This window comes from Elgaria multicarinata, chromosome 9, assembly GCF_023053635.1.
Source record: "Elgaria multicarinata webbii isolate HBS135686 ecotype San Diego chromosome 9, rElgMul1.1.pri, whole genome shotgun sequence".
Taxonomy (NCBI): domain Eukaryota; kingdom Metazoa; phylum Chordata; class Lepidosauria; order Squamata; family Anguidae; genus Elgaria; species Elgaria multicarinata.
Genome location: NC_086179.1, coordinates 24,739,653 through 24,758,084, shown reverse-complemented (window position 1 = coordinate 24,758,084; position 18,432 = coordinate 24,739,653). Strand labels below are relative to the sequence as shown.

General features: G+C 44.4%; 1 protein-coding gene across 1 annotated transcript in view; it reads left to right on the top strand.

The window, feature by feature from the left end:
• Nucleotides 1-6,816: 6,816 nt before the first annotated feature.
• PTN (pleiotrophin) overlaps nucleotides 6,817-18,432 on the top strand; it is a 116,724-nt gene continuing 105,108 nt past the window's right edge. The window contains exon 1 of the mRNA XM_063135047.1: nucleotides 6,817-7,172. The gene's annotated coding sequence lies outside the window, so the exon portion shown is untranslated. The remainder of the gene's footprint in view (nucleotides 7,173-18,432) is intronic.

Sequence of the window (18,432 nt, the reverse complement as noted above, 5' to 3'; positions counted from 1 at the left end):
AGATTACATTTTATCATGTTATATTTTAGGGCATTTTTTAAAAAACAACAACCCCACACAACATCTTTTTATTTTTTATTTTTTTGTGAACCACCCAGAGAGTTTTGGCTAGATGTACTTTTTCAATGCTCCTCATTCCCCTTAAATGGGGAAGGATAAATCTTTAAATGTTAGTTTCTCATAGTTTCTCATTCTTCCAGTCTTAAGTTCAGTTCATTGAGAATTTCTCCAGTCTTACTTTATTTTATTTATTTATTTATTGCACTTATATACCACTCCCATAGCCAGGGCTCTCTGGGCAGTTTACAGAAATTCTAAAATTAAGATTAAAATGAGTATACAAAATTTAAAATCCTAAAACACGGAACATACACACATAAAGTATTAAAAAACCATTAACAAACTAAACATGTGGGTGATTAAGATGTGCCATCATATGTCTGGGCAAAGAGGAAAGTCTTAACCTGGCGCCGGAAAGATAGCAGCGTTGGCGCCAGGCAAGCCTGTCAGGGAGATCATTCCATAGTCTGGGGGCCACCACCGAAAAGGCCCTGTCCCTTGTTGCCACACTGCGAGCCTCTCTTGGAGTAGGCACTTTCACTTTATCCCAAAGTCTGAAAGTTTTGAAAATTTGCATGAAAATTCATAAGCATTCTTGTGCACATTTATCCTAATACAAACATTTTTGTATGATTTTTGGCCTATTACACACACTTTTGCAAGCCATGTTCTTAGTACAATGCTTTGAAATTGTTATCTCCCCCCACAAAATCTGCATTTGTACATTTGTTTAACTTGGAGAGCTTCATTGCAAAATTCATAGAAGTGCACATTTTAAAGGCTAACTGAGTTTTGGTTCACATTGTGGTTTGATAGTGCGGAATCAGGTAAGATTGCATTAAAATCTGAACTGGGTGAATGTCTCCTGCATCCCTACCCATAAGCCACACACCATCCATATGAAAACCACATTGGCAATCCCCCTGATAACTAGTATTGAAAGAGATTATGTGTGAGTTTCAGATAAGATTTGGGGCAGATGTAACCCCCATGGAAGGGAAAGGCATGCAGAAATAGGGATCGATGAATCTGTTATTCAGCACTAACGTGCTGGAATGCACAAGGATTCAGACCCAGGCTTTCAAGAGTTAAGCACTTTGTGGGAGATTCAGGACAGATAAAAGGAAAGTTCTTCATACAGCACCTAAACAAAGGAATTCACTACCACAAGATGCTGTGATTGCCACCTATTGTGAAAGGGGATTGGACTAATTCTTGGAGGAGATGGTTATCATCTGGTACTAGTCCTGATGGCTTTTTGCAACCTCCAGTATCAGAGGCAATACACCTATATACACCAGTCAGTGGGGAATATGGATGGAAGAATGCTGTTGCACTCATGTCCAACTTGTGGGCTTCCCATGGGCTGTTGGTGTGAACAGAATGCTGGACTAGATGGACCTTGGCATGGCTCTTATGTTCACTCAAAGCCCTGGATCTGAAAGGATGTGTGTTACATGACGTATTCTCATTACACCTTCCAATGAACTCACACACATTCCAACAAGTAGGTAATTGACTAGTTACCTTACCAGATATCCCTCCTGCTATCCAGAACATTCAATTTTTACCCCTACCTTTGCCTTTGGGGAATGTATTCTAGGGAGTCCATTAGCAACTGAATTGCTTGATCCAGTCTTACGTGATCTCTCTCAACTCCATTCCTGTGCCTTTCCCCCAACTTTGCTGAAGCTGGGGATGAAGACACCTGTCTTACTGGCATTGTCTCAAAATGGAGTCAGTCATGTTCACTCACAAGAGAGCTGCTTCATAACAGATGGATTTGTTAGTTTTAGGCCATAGCTAGACCTAAGGTTTATCCCTGGATCGTCCAGGGGTCAAACCTGTTCATCTAGGTGACACAAAGGGGATCCAGTGCTCAGGCAGGGGCGAACCCTGGATGATTCCAGGATAAAACTTAGGTCTAGCTGTGGCCTCAGTTTCGCTCACGTTAGATTTTTTTTTAAAAAAAATACTCAAGTTTTTTCCATCTTGAATATGAAGAAATTTGTGAATTTTGAAAAAAAACACTTATAAAAATGATTTGATTGCTTTGCATCCAGCTCTCTGCAAAAGCAAGCTACTTTTCTACTTTGGATAATGCTTCCTTCTTGGTCTTCCAGTGTCGTGCTACAATACCAAGCTGGAAGGAAAGAAAGCAGATGTGTAGAAAGAGAGAAGTTCCCTGCATGGTTCCAGCTTCTATTTTGTGCTTAGCATCACAACTGTTCCCTTTAGTGGAATGAGAACACAGTCTGTAACAGTCTGTAACACCCGTTCCCCTTCTGAGTCTCATGTGACATTAATGGTATCTGACAGGCCAGAAAAATATACATCCTTCTTGAGATGAAAGTAAAGGAAGAAACCAATGTGTTGGGAGAAGGGAGACCTTTTCACCAAGTTAAAAGCCCAGATGGAGGCAATATATCCAAGGATTGAACATCTTTGGCTGTTGCAGTTGGAAGGTATTAGATGACTCAGTATGGAATATCACTAGGTTGGAGACTTCCCTTTTTGTGGAATTCATAGGAAAAGTGGAATGACAGGAAAAGTTGATGGTAAGTGCTTTTTAAACCTCGCTGAAATAATCTAACATGCTGAAACCATCTAACTGGCAAAAGATGTCTTCACATTGGATTGAATTTGAAGAGTTTGGAAAATGATTTTTTTTTTTTTTGCCAAACAAGCTGGCTTCTGCTGATTAAACTTGTGTTAGAAGCCCAAGATGAAGCTAGGTCTCTTTTGCTTAGCCGCTTGGCACCATGATTTAAAAAACCTAATTACACATATGGCTTTGGGGGCAACTGACATTGAAAAGCCATGTCTTGCTTTTGGTGTGTGCTAATTTCGGATTCAGATTCAGTTTTGCAGTATAACCAAGTTGTACTGTTGGCATCCAACATTTCACTGAAGAAAATAGTGACCTTCTCAGAGATATATCAGCACCCCTGTGTCTGAGCAGGCAACCCATTCACTGTTACACATTGCTGGAGGCTTTTCGCTGCCATCTGCCTGTGTGCACATCTTATTTGCCCGTGCTCCAGTGGCTTCTGAGGCATGGCCTTCAGAAAACTCATCAGAACAGATTCCTTTTCTTAAAACATAGAAATGTTTATTCCTTGGGCATGTCTGGATGAGTCATTATCCCTGGGATCTCCCCGGGATCATCCCTGTGCATCCACAGGGATGATCCCTGTGGAAAGGGATGATCCTTCCCTTTCCAAGATAACTGGGACGGCTTTAATCCTGACTTTTCCCATGGTCTCGGGATTGTCCCAAGACTGCAGGATGTGTGGGTGGCCATCCTGGCTTCATCCTGGCTCCTCATAAGTAAACGTGAGGAGCCGGGAACTGGGGCATGGGGCACGGAGCTCTTGAGGAGCTCCATTCCCATCAGGGGTGGGAGGGGGGAGGAGGATTTTTAAAAACAACAACAACAAACAACAACATTTTTGATGGAGTGCTCATCTTGTGCACTCATCTTCAATTAAAAAAAACCAAAATGGCAGGCGCGACGTCCTCCTTCCTTCCAGGACATCGTATGCTGCTTGTGGACTGAGGGGGAAGATCTTGCAAGCAGAATATTGTGAGATACTCCCCCTCCCTCCCGGAACGTCGGAACGTCTAGACATGCCCCTGGAGTGGACAACTTGTGATCCTCCAGATGTTTTGGCCTACAGCTCCCATGAGGCCTAGCCAATATAGCCATTGGTGAGGAATAATGGGAGTTGTAGGCCAAAATATCTGGCAGGCCAGAAGTTGCCCACCCTTGGTTTACTCTCATAATTGATCTGGTTGTGTAGAAAAACTGCCATTCAATTGTATTCAACATTTATGAGCTAGAGGAGTACATGGTACATGCAACCATAGGCAAGTCCCATCTACCAGGTCAGACTAATCATCCCTGTGGCTCATTGTTACCTACTATGATGGGCAGGAGCTCTGCAGAGTCTCAGGCTGAGATCTCTCCCATCACCTGCTTCCTGATTTTTTTGACTAGAGATGCCAGGAGTTGTGAAACTGGGACCTTCTGCATTCAGAGTTATACCCCATATGTCCTAAGCATGTCTTTAAAAGCCAAAACAAGGACAGGGATTTCCCAGGGACAGGGCCAAATAATAAAACAATGCCTTTGATGAGATATAGGAAAAGTTCAGCATTTGCGATGAGTTCCAAACCACTATTTGCAAATTGGCACTTAAAATCCCTTCAAGTCTGGGCACCACAGCCCCAGAGAATCAATCAAGGCCACTTGGAAACATCAGCTACATGTGGTTACTTAAGTTTAATTCAAGGCACTAGTCCTGCCAACTTGCAGAGCCAAGTATTTTGCATTGGAAACAGAGTGAGTATAACATTTATTTATTTATTTTTAAAAAAGAACCCACAGAAAAAGGTGAGTGAAAAAATTGGCATTCTAGAACATAAAGTTCTCTCTCTCCCGACTTCACTCCATAGTTCTGTTATGCAAGTGCATTAGAACATGTTGCTAAAATATGGAAATGTTACTACATGTGTAATAGTATACTATGACAGTGAGATTTGGGTGATACAAGATTCACAGGTTGAAAACAGGCCTGTAACTGGACATGTTGTGATGAGAGGACCTAATTTAGAGAACACAAGAAGAAGCTGCCTTCAAATCTTCCTGCAGGATGTTGGAAGATCAGGAACATTGAGGATGGGGCTGGCGCTGCTAGGGATGTTAAGAATATAAGAACATAAGAAGAGCCCTGCTGGATCAGACCAAGGGTCCATCTAGTCCAGCATTCCATTCACACAGTGGTGAACCAGCTGTTGACCCACAAGCAGGACCCAGGTGCACCACCACTCTTCCACCCATGTTCCCTAACAACTGGTGCATATAGGCTTACTGCCTCGGATACTGTTACATAGCCAACAGGATCAGTAGCCATTGATAGCTTTCTCCTCCAAGAATTTATCCAACACTCTTTTAAAATCATCCAAATTGTTGGCCATCACTACATCTTGTCATAGTGAATTTCATAGTTTAACTATGCACTGTGTGAAGAAGTCATATCTGTCCTGAATCATGTCCTGAAGATGGTGCAGGCTCACATGGCCCATGGGCCCTACATGAGTTGGTGTTTGTTTTTTTTGTTCAGGCATAATACCTGAACAGAGCTAGTGTGTATAGAACAAGTCAGTTGGTCAAACATGTAGGTACTTCTTCTCCTGAAAGATGTGAAAATCAGTGAAACTCACGCTTGCTGACTTCTCTGAATTCCATCTCAAAGCCCATTCCAACTTGTGTCGGTATATCAGATTATGAGCTTCTTCTATTTTTTTTTGCCACTCATCCTGTGCCTGATTCCCATGCATGCTTGCGATCACTGCCCACTTTTTACGCAAATAGGAAATTTGCACAAACCAAACAGTGATTGAATGGGAAATTTGCGCAAATCTCCCAATTTGTAAAAATGTCCTAATTTGCTCAAGTTTCCTCCAGGGCTGATTCATTCTACTGAGGACATTTGTGTAAAGGAGGATTTGTTTTGCAGAAATTGAACTGGGAATTGGGAATGAGATGAATGCAAGCACGTGTTTGAGAATTTGTGAATATTTTCAGCAAACACATACTCAAACGGGGCATAACAATATCATACATCCCTAGGTAAGCAGGTGGGAGGTAGAATGTTTGCAGGTTCACTGTGGATGGATCGGGCCCTATTATGTCCTCATGGCATAGTGAGGAGTGTGCAGCTATCAAAAAGGGAAACCATGAAGAATGCCCAAAAAGCTAAAAGCAAAGAAGTAGACAAAAAGGATGTTAAATTCAATGAAAACAGTTCCAATGTATTTCAGATTGTACACAGGTCCTTTTTCAGGGCAATTTGATATCATGTAACAAGAGTTGTTTTCTCCTTAGACGCCAGTCTCCTATGCTAAAGAGGAGTGCAATAGGGTCCAGTTTATCTCAGAATGTATTTAAAAAAAATATTTTTACATTTATCTCTTGCCTTTTCCCCCTCTTGCAAGGAACCCTAGGTGACTTACACGGTCCTCCTCCTCCTCCTCTTCTCCATTTTATCATCGCAATAACCCTGTGAGGCAAGTTAGGCTGAGAGTCAGCGACTGGCCCAAAGTCACCCGGTGAACCTCATGGCCAAGTAGGGACTGCAGCCTGGGTCTCCAGAGTCCCAGGCAAATGCTCTAACCACTCAACAGAATTGGGATCATGATAAACTGATGTATTTTCTGAATTTGGGGAAAAGATGGGAGTAGTTTGGTTCTCTGAGCTCAGTTCTGAGCCTGACCGGGGTAATTCACACCATCACTAATTTCTTAGCACAGTACGGCTGCCAGCGCATTGTCAGAACCAAAATCCTGTATTAGAGAGATGTCTGCTGTGATCTTTCATGAATGGCTCCTCTGATGTTACAGCGTTCACCTGAAGAGGCTGCTCGCTCGGGCTGTTGTTGGCAGGAATAAGTCTTGACAAAATACAGTCAGAACCAACTGTTGTTAAAGACACAGAGTGTGCTTTCCGCCTGCCCAAAGAAAAGTGTTGAACATTCCTTGAAAAGCTGGCGAATTGGATGATGGCAGTGTCTGAAGTTTTGTTTTCAGACCTTGAATGTTATCTTCTTACTTTTCTTGAACATTGACTGAATCTGGTTGGAAAGCATATGCCACTTCTGACTGCAGAGTTCTTTCCCCCTTCCTGGCTTGGTGGGAGAGAGACTGCCCCTTGAGTGACCTGCTTTTAATAAGCTTCCCAGTCAGATCACATGAGTGAACTGTGTTCTCCCCCTCCCTCCGTTTCTTTTCTCTCGCTCGTTCACTCACTCACTCATTCAGTCTGCTCTCTCTATAGTCAAAGCAAGGATCAGATTCCCTGCCTTGAGTAGAAAGAAAAGAAATCTTGGTGAGAGAATTCAAGGAGAAGAGGAGAGGATAAACTGAAAAGAAGAGGAGTGCAGGAACATTGAAAAGATCTAGGGAGAAAGGAGTCAATAATTTCAGAGGAGAAAAAGAGAGGAGAAGAACGGCACTGTATTTGCAGAGCAAAGGTGTAGGAAGCCCAGGACTCATCGTCACGGGTGAATTGAAAACAGTGGAACAGAGACGGGAGATTTTTACAACTCAAAGTAAGTACCAGTGGGTTTGGCTTGTCAGAAGCCGGCAAGTTGGGGAGAGATGCAAAGTAAAAGGCAGCTGGGCATTCCTGAGATGGCATCTTCAGCTCCAAATGTTTCCATGGGTGGAGAAAGTTGATGGAGTCAAGGACCCCGTGGGCGACTTCAGGATGTGTATTTTGTGTGTTCATGTGGAACAAGGCTGACACTCCTTCTGTGTCATGGCAGCGGTGCTTGTATACACTCAAGAGAGATTTATGTTTCTAAAGCACCGAGTGCCAAATAATACGAACATGGTTCATCACAGTTGAGGAAGAGTCCTCAGAGTAGCAGAATACACCAACCAGGGACACCAGTTTATGTTAATTCTGAGTGAATTATGAGGGGCAAAATGTGTGTGTGTGTGTGTGTGTGTGTGTGTGTGTTTCCTTTGGTCCTTCTTTCCTGCTATATCTTTTGCATGAAAAACTGCAAGAAAACCCTTAAAAGTAGAAAGAGGGCCCAGTTCCCCCCACAATCCCACAACCAGGTTCTCCTGCCCTCCCCACCACCCCATCAGGTTCCTCTTGATGTTTGAGCACTGGTGGCATTTTCAGATGGGGTGAAGGGTTGAGTGATACACGGAAGGACTTGTTTCTCCTCATCTTCCCTTGAAGAGTGTGTGCCCAGCCTGGAGCAGAGGGGGAGGAGCTTTTCATACGTCCATCAGTACCAGCTAGTGTTGGTCACTTTTGCTTCTGCTCCACTGGATGCACTGACATTTAGAGGCTGACAGGGACAAGCCTGCAGAGAATTGGGCTCCATGTCAGTTTTTTCATAGCAGAAAAAGCAGCAAAATCACATTGTTCTGCTTCTTTGGGTCTTCTTTCAGGGATCTAATGAGTTTTTACAAGGATGGGTGTACAATGCATCCCCTTTACCTGTATAGAAGGGACCAGAAGTTTAGTGTAACAGTTCCTTTAAAAATGAATTTTATCTATTTATCTATCACATTTGAATGCCAGTGAAAGAACTCAGGGCAGTGTGTGTGTGTGTGTGTGTGTGTGTGTGTGTGTGTGTGTACGGGGTACAGAATCTGAGGCCAGAATGCCAGTGGAGGCTGATGACTTCGATTTCAGTGGGAGTGGGAATCCATTCTGGTTTTCAGTCAGAACCAGTCCAAACTCTAAAGGAGCTATCCAAGGTGCTCAGTTTTCTGGCTGGTTCTGACTAAAACATGGAATGGATTCCCAGCCCTACTGATAGCAGAGCCACCAGCCTCCACTGCTGTGGGACAAATCCTCCCTCTGAAGCACCCACTCTGGTCCTCCAGGGTTCTCCAGCAGGCCATGCCCCCTTCCCCTGGCCTCACCAGGCACCCAAAGCAGCACACATGAGCCTCCTCCTCCTCCTTTCAACTTTATCCTCAAAATAACCCTGTGAGGTAGGTCAGACTGAGAATCAGTGCCTAGCCAAAATCTCCCCGTGAGTTTCTTGTCCAAGTGGGGAGCCCAGGTCTCACCAGTCCCATCCCAGCATTCTGCCCACTACACCTCTCTCTCTCTCTCTCTCTCTCTCTCTCTTTTGTGAACCCCCTCCCCCCATTCTAAAAGGTTGAAATGCCTCTCCTAACGGTTAGTTTCTGGCAGTAAGAGGTTGAAGCTAAAATATGCCTGCATTTTTGGTATTTTGCCTCCCCCCCCTCCCCTTGGCCTTCAGCCCCACCAACCCCTGGAATGTGTCCTCTGAGAACTTTTCCCAAATGGAATTTTGCCCTCAACTGGAAGAGGTTCTTCACCCATGGGTTACATACTCCCATGGGCTACTTATATGTAAAAGATAATAATACCCTGCCTCCACCCCCCACCCCCCACCCCCCGTGGAACTCAATCTAGCATACATCATGTTCCAAGCAGCCTGCCCTCTGGGCACTGACCAAACCAAGTTTACTTTCCTCAGAAGTGAGGGAGGTGTGGCCTTCCAGATGTTGTTGGACTGCAACTCCTCGCCAATAGTGAGGGGACTTGATGGGACTTGTAGTCCATCCAAAAATCTGGAGGCCCAAACATTCCCCTTCCTTGGCCTGGCTTCAGTGTGGTTGCTGTGCCAGATGTGCCTACAGACCATGGCCTGGGATTTCGCTTGTGCCATTGCAGCATGGAGAACCTGCTTTCGTCTTTAATATGAAGAAGGCAGCAGGAGATAGTGCATCCACCATTCCTGCCCATTCCTTCCCACCCCTTCTATAGGGCGACCACTTATGCATTGCCAAAAAAGAGGATATGCACCATCAAAAAAGATGACCAAAAGAGGACACCAGTTTGCATAATATTTGTGCGTGCAAATTTAGAAATAACAGCTATATTTTAAATAGAAATACAAACTATCTCACCATAGAGGAGAGAACTGACTAGGTGACCCACCTGTCTTCTGTCCTGATACTAACTGTGACCAGGCATCTTCAAGGCCCTGGTCACCCTTCTGATGGTTAAACCAGACCTGGACTGGACACCTCTTCAATAGAGGGACCCTTTAAGTAGAGGACTGTCCTATATATAGTAGGACACCTGGTCAGGCTACCAGGAAATGAACCTTTAATATTGCTCCACAGCTGTTGTGGGAATAGGATGAGAAGAAGGACCAAAGAATGGAGATGCAGCAACCATGCCATTGTCCAGGTTGTAACCTGACAATCCTACAGAATGGTAGGGATGTCCCATTTTATCCTCACAATTGCTTGGTGAGGAGTTATGCTGAGTGATGGTGACTGAACCCAAGTTCACACAGTGAGCTTCATGTTGAGGGATGCTTTGAACCCAAGATGCTGGAATCTCAGCTGAACACACTATGCAGGACATCACAGAGAGTGCCACAGAACATAGTATGTCCTGGCATACAGCTCAGTGGGAATAAAGAATTATAAGCAGACCACATTGCCATTTGTCATGATAAAGTTCACTCAAGTTGGTTTCTACCCATGATTACGTGACTCTTTTTTAAACATGGCTCCAAATTACACCTGACCTGATACATATCCTGATAAACTTCAGTTTACATGCCAAGCAAAAACACTCATGTTGCCAGTTCACTCTGTGGTACTAATGTTAATTAAAGTGAATTGGTCTTCAGGGAGATCAAATATCTGAAGCTGGAATAATGGATGAGGATGTAACAACAGTCCAGGCTGGGCTGGAAGCAGATCAGCTGCCCTGGACACAGCCTGTCCTTGCCAAACCCCCAAACATAGAATCATTTAAAAAGAATAACGGGGCAACATTCCTGCCAACCATTCTTGACCTCTGGGCTACATCATCTTTTCTCAGAATTAAATACCTAGACCCAGATCTTTTTCTTTCAAGAAAAAAGACGGAAGGGTTATTTTTTGTTTATTTATTATTTTGGGATCATCCCTGTGCATCCACATGATGCACAGGGAATCCCGGGAGCAGGGAGGGATGATCCCTCCCTTTCCCCGGGATATTGCCCTACCCATTTTCCTGCTTCTCCCGTGGTCTCGGGATGATTCCAAGACCACGGGATGTGTGGCTGGGACACAGTTTGTCCCAGCTCCTCCTGAGTAACCTCGAGGAGCCAGGACCCATGTGGGGGGAACAGGAAAACTTTTTTTATTAAAAGAATACCTACCTTTTAGAATTATAGAATTGTAGAATAGTAGAATTGGAAGGGGCCTACAAGGCCATCAAGTCCAACCCCCTGCTCAATGCAGGAATTGAGCATACCTGACAGATGCTTGTCCAGCTGCCTCTTGAAGGCCTCTAGTGTGGGAGAGCCCACAACCTCCTTAGGTAACTGGTTCCATTGTCATACTGCTCTAACAGTCAGGAAGTTTTTTCTGATGTCCAGCCAGAATCTGGCTTCCTGTAACTTGAGCCCGTTATTCCGTGTCCTGCATTCTGGGATGACCGAGAAGAGTTCCTGGTCCTCCTCTTTGTGACAACCTTTTAGTGAATTCCATAGTTTAACTATGTGCTGTATGAAGAAGTCCTTCCTTTTATCTTTCCTGGATCTCCCACCAATCAGATTCATGGGATGACCCCAGGATTAGTATTATGAGAGAGGGGAGAAACAACTCGCTATCCACATTCTCCACACCACCTTGATGAAAGAAGTGCTATCGGGGTAAGAAAGCCACTGGGTAATTAACCACAACCAGGCAAAACAATGGAAGATTTGTATCTGCAATATGCACAGATCTGAAGAATTTGCATATGGGGAAAACTCCCTTCCCACCTTTGATTCAGAAAAACTGTTCGCAGAGAAGCATATTTCTGATCTGAGGTGTTTGGAGGAGAATGCCCTCTGCTCCTACTTTCATCTGAGGTTGTCTGTACAGGCTGTTTTCTTCCCCTGCCAGACACAGGAGGAGTGAAGAGGAGGCAGTGAACCCCTAGGGGGATTATTCCTGAAGGCTAATAGGATAATGGAACAAGTTCCATGATCTCAGCTAAGTGTGGATTTGATGAAACAGCAGAGAGCTCCATTTAGCTATTTCTTAATAACATCACTTTGAAATTATGGTGGATCAATATGGATAAATATTAAAAAGCTTTGAGGAAGCAGGGGGAAATGGAGAAGGAAGTATTGAGTTTCTGTCTGGACTTTTCTGTCACAGAGAGTGCACTCAGGGAAGACAGGAGGCTAACCGTTCGAATCCAGAAGGCATAGACTAGAAACAACTGTGGAGTCAGGAAGTGTCTGGATCACATCAAAACCAATTAGTGTCAAAATCTGTCCTGTGATAAGGAGGTTAACCCTGAGATTTCCTTGGCTTGACTTTTGTTAGTGTCCCCACACACCCACACTGCCCCTGTTCAGATGACACTTGGGGAAGGGTGGTTAGGCTAACCATGCTGCATGGTGGTTAACATTAACCACTATGTGTGCTGCTGCCAAGTGACCACTTAACCACCCTCTGTAGCATGGTTAATCTAACCACCTACCATCAGGCAGAATGCTGCAGCCCTCTGGCCACTTCCTCATGTATCTCAGCATCCTCAGTGGCCCAGACCGCCAGCGGCGGCCATTATAAGCCAATGCTAGTTACAGCCGTGGGTAGCCATTACAGGATCAGTGCTGCAGCAGTCACTTTTTAATCTTTTAAACTTTGGGGGAAATGCAAACATAAACAAACAAACGAACAACAGCCAAAAATGCACATTTATTTTATTTTATTTATTTATTAAGACATTTGTATCTAGCCCTATATCACGAGGATCATTTGTGCATTATGACATTGCCTAATACACATTTTTGGATGTTTCCCGCCCAAACCAAGACAATCCGATTCCATTGACAGGGACAGTGTGGCTAATGCTCAAGGGCGAGATCACCCATTTCAACCACAGAGATCCAGCAGGAGCAGCAGCCCTTTTTGGCTGCTCTTGCAAAGGAGCTCTATGGTAGCACTTGGTTAACCATGGCTAACTATGGGGCCCTGTTCACACAACACACTAAGCCATAGCTAGGGTTGCTTAAACAAAAATGTCATTCATATGACATGCTAAGCCATCATTATTAGCTCAGAATGCTTAACCATCATGGCTTAGTGTGTCATGTGAACAGGGCTACTATAAATTATAGTTATTAAATGAGTTATAGCTGTAATTAAATGAGCAAGAGAGAAGAAGAAGAAGAAGAAGAAGAAGAAGAAGAAGAAGAAGAAGAAGAAGAAGAAGAAGAAGAAGAAGAAGAAGAAGAAGGATGATGATGGAGAGCCAATGTAGTGTAGTGGTTAGAGTGCTGGACTGGGACTCAGGCGATCTGGGTTCTAGACACCCCCCCTTGCTCCTGAAGCTCACTTAGTAACTTTGGGCCAGTCACTGACCTATCTCATAGGGTTGTTGTGTGGATAAAATAGGGAGAAGGAGGATCATGGGCTCCTTGGAGGAAAGGTGAGATATGAAAGCAACAAATAAATAAGCAATAACAAAAATAGAATACATTATTATTCATATGTTTTGGATTTATTCTGCTGCACAATTTCATTTACGTTTTAAGGGATTTGTATGAAGGGAGGTAAGACCAAGGAAGAATTTTATCCTTGGCCACACTCAGAGAAAACATCATTAGTGTATTACATCGTTAACTCTGTCTGAACCCTCACATATCTCAAAGAAGATCACTCTATTCAGTGTGCAGCTTGGTAATTTTTCGACCCTGGACTTACTGGCTTCATGGAGTGGGAGTGGAGGCTTTCAATGGCCATGTGAATTAATTCAGTTGTGAAGCACAACACCAACATTTCTTTGCCCTCCCCCCTCCGACCACCATTTCATACTTTAAAAACGGCTTCTATATTCCTCATACAACAGAACAACAACAGCAAAAATAAACGGAGTACTGTGCAGTTTTGCACTTAAATCGTAGCACTATCATCAATACAGGAATAAAATTGAGTTTGCACCTGCTGACCTGCTGCTCCCATTACCTGAGGCTCTCTGGGTATTATTCCCCTCTCCTGGGGAGGGAGGAGGCTGTGGGAACCAAGCTGCCCCACTGATACTAATATGTAGCACAGCTGCTGAACGGTATGCATAGTGGGCATTAAGTAATATATGAGAAAGAGAACCTTCTCTTTTCAGTGCCATTAACATCCTGGCCAATGGTACAAGAAAATTGCATGACTTTCTATCCAACATCCTTTTCAAACATTACAAACATTTTCTGGAAAAATTACATGTAAATAGGGAGCATGAGGGATTCAATTTTTGGGTTGTATCCAGTAGGGGTGTGATCCACTCCGATTAGGAGCGTAGAAGCAGTAGCGGATTGGCCTGCTCCGCCTTACCCAGAGGCGGAGTAGGAGCGGACCGCGGACCCATAGAAGCAAGGCAAAGAGAAGCGACCATTTTTCGGAGCTCCTAGTTCAGGCGGAGCGCTCCGGTCGCCATCTTGAAAACATTTCGCCATAGGATTGCATTGCGGCAAATAATCGCGCATAACTAGGTTGTTTTTGAAGCTATCGTTCTGGAAATTCTTGTGCTCAGAGAGTCGTGGATGGGGGTCATTTTGAGACCACTCTTACCTCTCTGCGTCGTGTGGGTCGCGTGCTATATTTTTTTGAAAATCGGGTCAACCGCGCGGCTCAAACGGCGTTTTCGGCTTTTCGCCCATAGGATTACATTGAGGGAAAGAATCGGGGATAACTGGGGGGGGGTGTTAAGCTATCATTCTGAAAATTCTTGTGCACAGAGAGTCGTGGATGGGGGTCATTTTGAGACTACTCTCAACTTTCTGCGTCGTACGGGTCACGCGCTAGAAGTTTTTAAAAAATCGGCGGGAAAAATACCTTTTGCAAAGGGCTGAGGGGCAGAGTCAGCTCCCGGTCATGATGATCCCAAAGTTAGAGGAGGGCATAGGCAAAACAGGTAACTTGGGATTCTGGAAAACTTCTCTTTCTTCATCTGAACGGGCTTTTCCCCGTGTTTTTTAACACAGTAGCCCCACCAAATGCACAAACACAACCTGAAATCATATACTAAGCCAAGAATAAGAGATAGAAACACAGCACTGCTCCCCACCCTAACTTTGGGGAACAACTGAAAAGATGTGGTGCAAGGGGATGAGCTCCCCTAGGGCATCTCATTGTGGACGTGCCCCCACTCTCTCCTGCACTGGAAGGCCATTAGAGCCTTCCAAAGAGAGTAAAACGGTGGAGCAATGCCTATCATGAGTTGAAGTGAATGTTCACTTTTTAGTGGTGGAGCGATGCCTGTTATGTGTTGAAGTGAGCGTTTACTTCTTAATCTCAGAGCTGTTGGTGGCTGTCTTGAGTTGAACTGGCAGCTGCTTCCCCCTCCCCCGGGCACGTCCCCCTATTGCTGGTAAAAGACAGATATAGCCTTTTTTAAAAAAAAATCTTCTTGCTGTTTATTCAGCAACACTGCTGCTTTTAATTCCACCCCTCCTTTGTTTATTTATTGATTTATTCCATTTTATATGCATTACTGGCTTATCCTTGGCTCACTTCCTTATGCCCCCAGAAATGCCAGCTGCATGCCTGCCTGCCTTCCCTCCCTCCTCCCCTGCCCACCTCGCAGGGATGTTGTGTGTGTGTGGCTTTGACTCAGGGGAGAAGTCCTTCCTGCGCTCACTTGGAGTTTTGGAAGTTCCAAATTTTGCAGGTTTAAGCCCTGCCAAAAAACAGGGGATGATGGGACTGCCTTGAGTCTTGGCGTGCGTATGTATCCCTGGATAAGCTTTCATGGTGGTGAGTTTGAGGTTTTTTTTTAACGTGCAAAATTGATGGAGCTATGGAAAGGGGTGTTGGATTTTCATAAATTCCCCAAAAATCAGGGGATGATGGGACTGCCTTGAGTCTTGGCGTGCGTATGTATCCCTGGATAAGCTTTCATGGTGGCGAGTTTGAGGTTTCTAACGTGCAAATTGACGGAGCTATGGAAAGGGGTGTGAATGGGGTGCCCGATTTTCAAAAATTCCCCAAAAATCAGGGGATGATGGGATTGCTTTGAAACTTGGCGTGCGTGTGTATACCCCCATGAGGTGTCATGGTGCCAAACGTGAGGTTTCTAACTTGAACAGAAAAAAAGTTGTATAATTTTTTAGCTTTCAATGCAAGCCTATGGGGGGGGGAAACGGAGCTCCGGATCCGGATCCGGAGCTCCGAGCGGAGCGGAGCGGAAGTGGGCGGAGCGGGGGCGGGGCGGAGCGGCCCGATCCGGAAAATGGCTGATCTGCAAGTGAAGCGGAGCGGGGGGTCCGTGCACACCCCTAGCATCCAGTGTTTGTCCTACTCAGAGTAGACCCAGTGAATCGAATGAGGCTTAAGTCCAGGTCATTTCAGTGGGTCTTCAATCATTAGACTGATACAAACTAATTTGATCTGCATCTCCTAGACGAATGTGCATATTTTGCTGGCTGGGGAATACTGGGAGTTGTAGGACTTTTTTTCTGTCTCAATGTGCATAGGATTGTGCCCTTAGAAGTGTGTATTAAAATATATATTGAAATACTTTTCTTAAAAAAAAAAGTGGGTGGTGGTGGAAAGCAAGTTAATGTGTAAATGGGACAAAGCAGACTTCTGGGTAAACAAATAGAAATGTGACATGGACATCCCACGCCTGATGGGCGCAGTGCTCCTGAGGTGCTCTGCACCTTGTGCGCAGGTCCCAGCTCCTCGTGAGGAACCGCAAGGAACAAACTGCAGCGCCTGGCCACACATTCTGCGGTCTCGGGCTTAGCCCAGGACTGTGGAAAAACCGGGCTCAAAGGGTAAGGTGAGATCTCGGGGCAAGGGAGGGATCATCCCTCCCTGATCCCGAGATTTTGCCCCATCTAGCTAAGGCCTCAGTTTTGCGATAGGTATCATGGATGGGATTCATTTCATGGCTCTCCCTTATCTTGCAAGAAAAGTGTGCAGCATTCAGTTTATGCCACAGGGCATGAAAACAGGTCATTGTAACCAACACACACATACACATAATTCCTCATGAGACTGCAGTGCCCTGCCTGTGCTTGACCCAGATCTTTGGTGTAATTGCCTTTGATTTTATCTTCCTTGCTCACAGAGAACATATGCTTTGAAAACAGCCTCATGGCCATTCACCTGTCTGGCCATCTCCCAGCCACCCTCAACCTTGAGTACTAGTGCGTCTTTCTTTATTGTCGCCCGGCTGAATTTCCATTGTGCTTTGAAGTTTCTTTGTACTTCACCTTGGGCTTGAAGCAGCTGGGAAATGTTCTGTGCATACCAAAGGCACAGTTAGTACACACTGTTGCCACCTTTCCTTGCGTCCAACTTTCAAATCCCCCTCCCCCCCCCCCGCCCCACAACTGCCAGGCCTGAATGTCACTGCTGAATGCAATGCACCTTCATGGGCCATATCAGTTCCACATTGTGTTCATTCATTCCCTTCCATGACTGCATCAACCTGCACATTTTTAAAAAACGCATGAAAATTTGTGCAAAATATGTGCACTTTTTAATACATGTTTTGGTTCATTTTTTGAGCCAAGAACTGCATTGCAAAATTCAGAGATGTGTGAAAAGTGAAAGGTATCTTTATTAGGTTCTGTGTATTAGCGCAAATCAGATCCGTTTGCTTAAACATGTTGACTGAACATTTGGTTTTGGGTTATCTTTTGCAAGGCAATAAATAAATAAACGGAGACGCTCTGAAATTCTGTAAACAGATTACACACATAGTGTTATTGTTGTCATTAATTGTGAAGATTTGCTCCATCTGCTTCTTGCTGCAACTGAAATATTTGCTCCTTGTGTGCCTTTCTTTTGCTCTTTGGACGCTGCTGTGGTACTACATCGTTCCTTCACATTTTGTGTTATGATGGGGTGTCTTCACAGGGAATGCAGAAATGTAGTATGTTTTTGAACTCCCCCAGTTATAGGAGAAAGGCTGTAATTCATTGGTAGATCACATGCTTTGCATCAGAAAAAATCCAAAATTCAATTGCTGGCATCTCCAGAGAAGGCTGGAAAAAAACTAGGCTGTGCATTGCTTCGCTTCTAGATCTGGGCCGAAGAAGCCCAAAGCAGGTTGGATCACTCCTGAAATACTTAGGAACACTTGATCCTAATCCTGACTGCCCCTCATTCCTCCCCCACTCAACACCCCCAGACACACCTGCAAAGGTGTGTGAGGTAGACAGCACTGAACTTAATGGAACGATGGTTGGTCTGATATGTTCTAAGGCAACTTCCTGTGTTGCTATGCAGTTTGCCAGCACCAGGCAGAAACTGAAAACCATCTCTTTGGGGGTCAATATACTATGACTTTTGTAAACAGGGATTTGAGTAGAAAGCACATCAATTGTTTTTTTCAAACGGATTCTAAGAACACTTTGGTCTTTTATTAAACTCAGTTGAAGCCTATCCTCAGGACTTGGCTAGACCTAAGGTTTATCCCGGGATTGTCCCGGGGCCATCCCTGTTCATGTAAATGACACACAGGGGATCCAGGGAGCATGCAGGGATGACCCTGGGACGATCCCGGGATAAACTTTAGGCCTCAGTTACAACAGAATGTGCCCATCCCTGAACTTTCTATATCTATATTTTGATTATTACCTAGTAGGTAAAAGCAAACAAACTCACAAACAAACCTGTAATATGTGACTGTCTACAATTTTGCTAGCTTGGGAATCAATTCCGCCCTTACTGTTCTGTCAACATTTGAAAACTTTGTTTTGAAAACTTTGTCAGCTTCGTTGGGTTCAAAGTGCTTTTTAGGCTGAATTAAGTTTTTTTAAAAAATTACCTCAGAAAGGTAATTGCAGTACCTCCAGGAATGGTGCA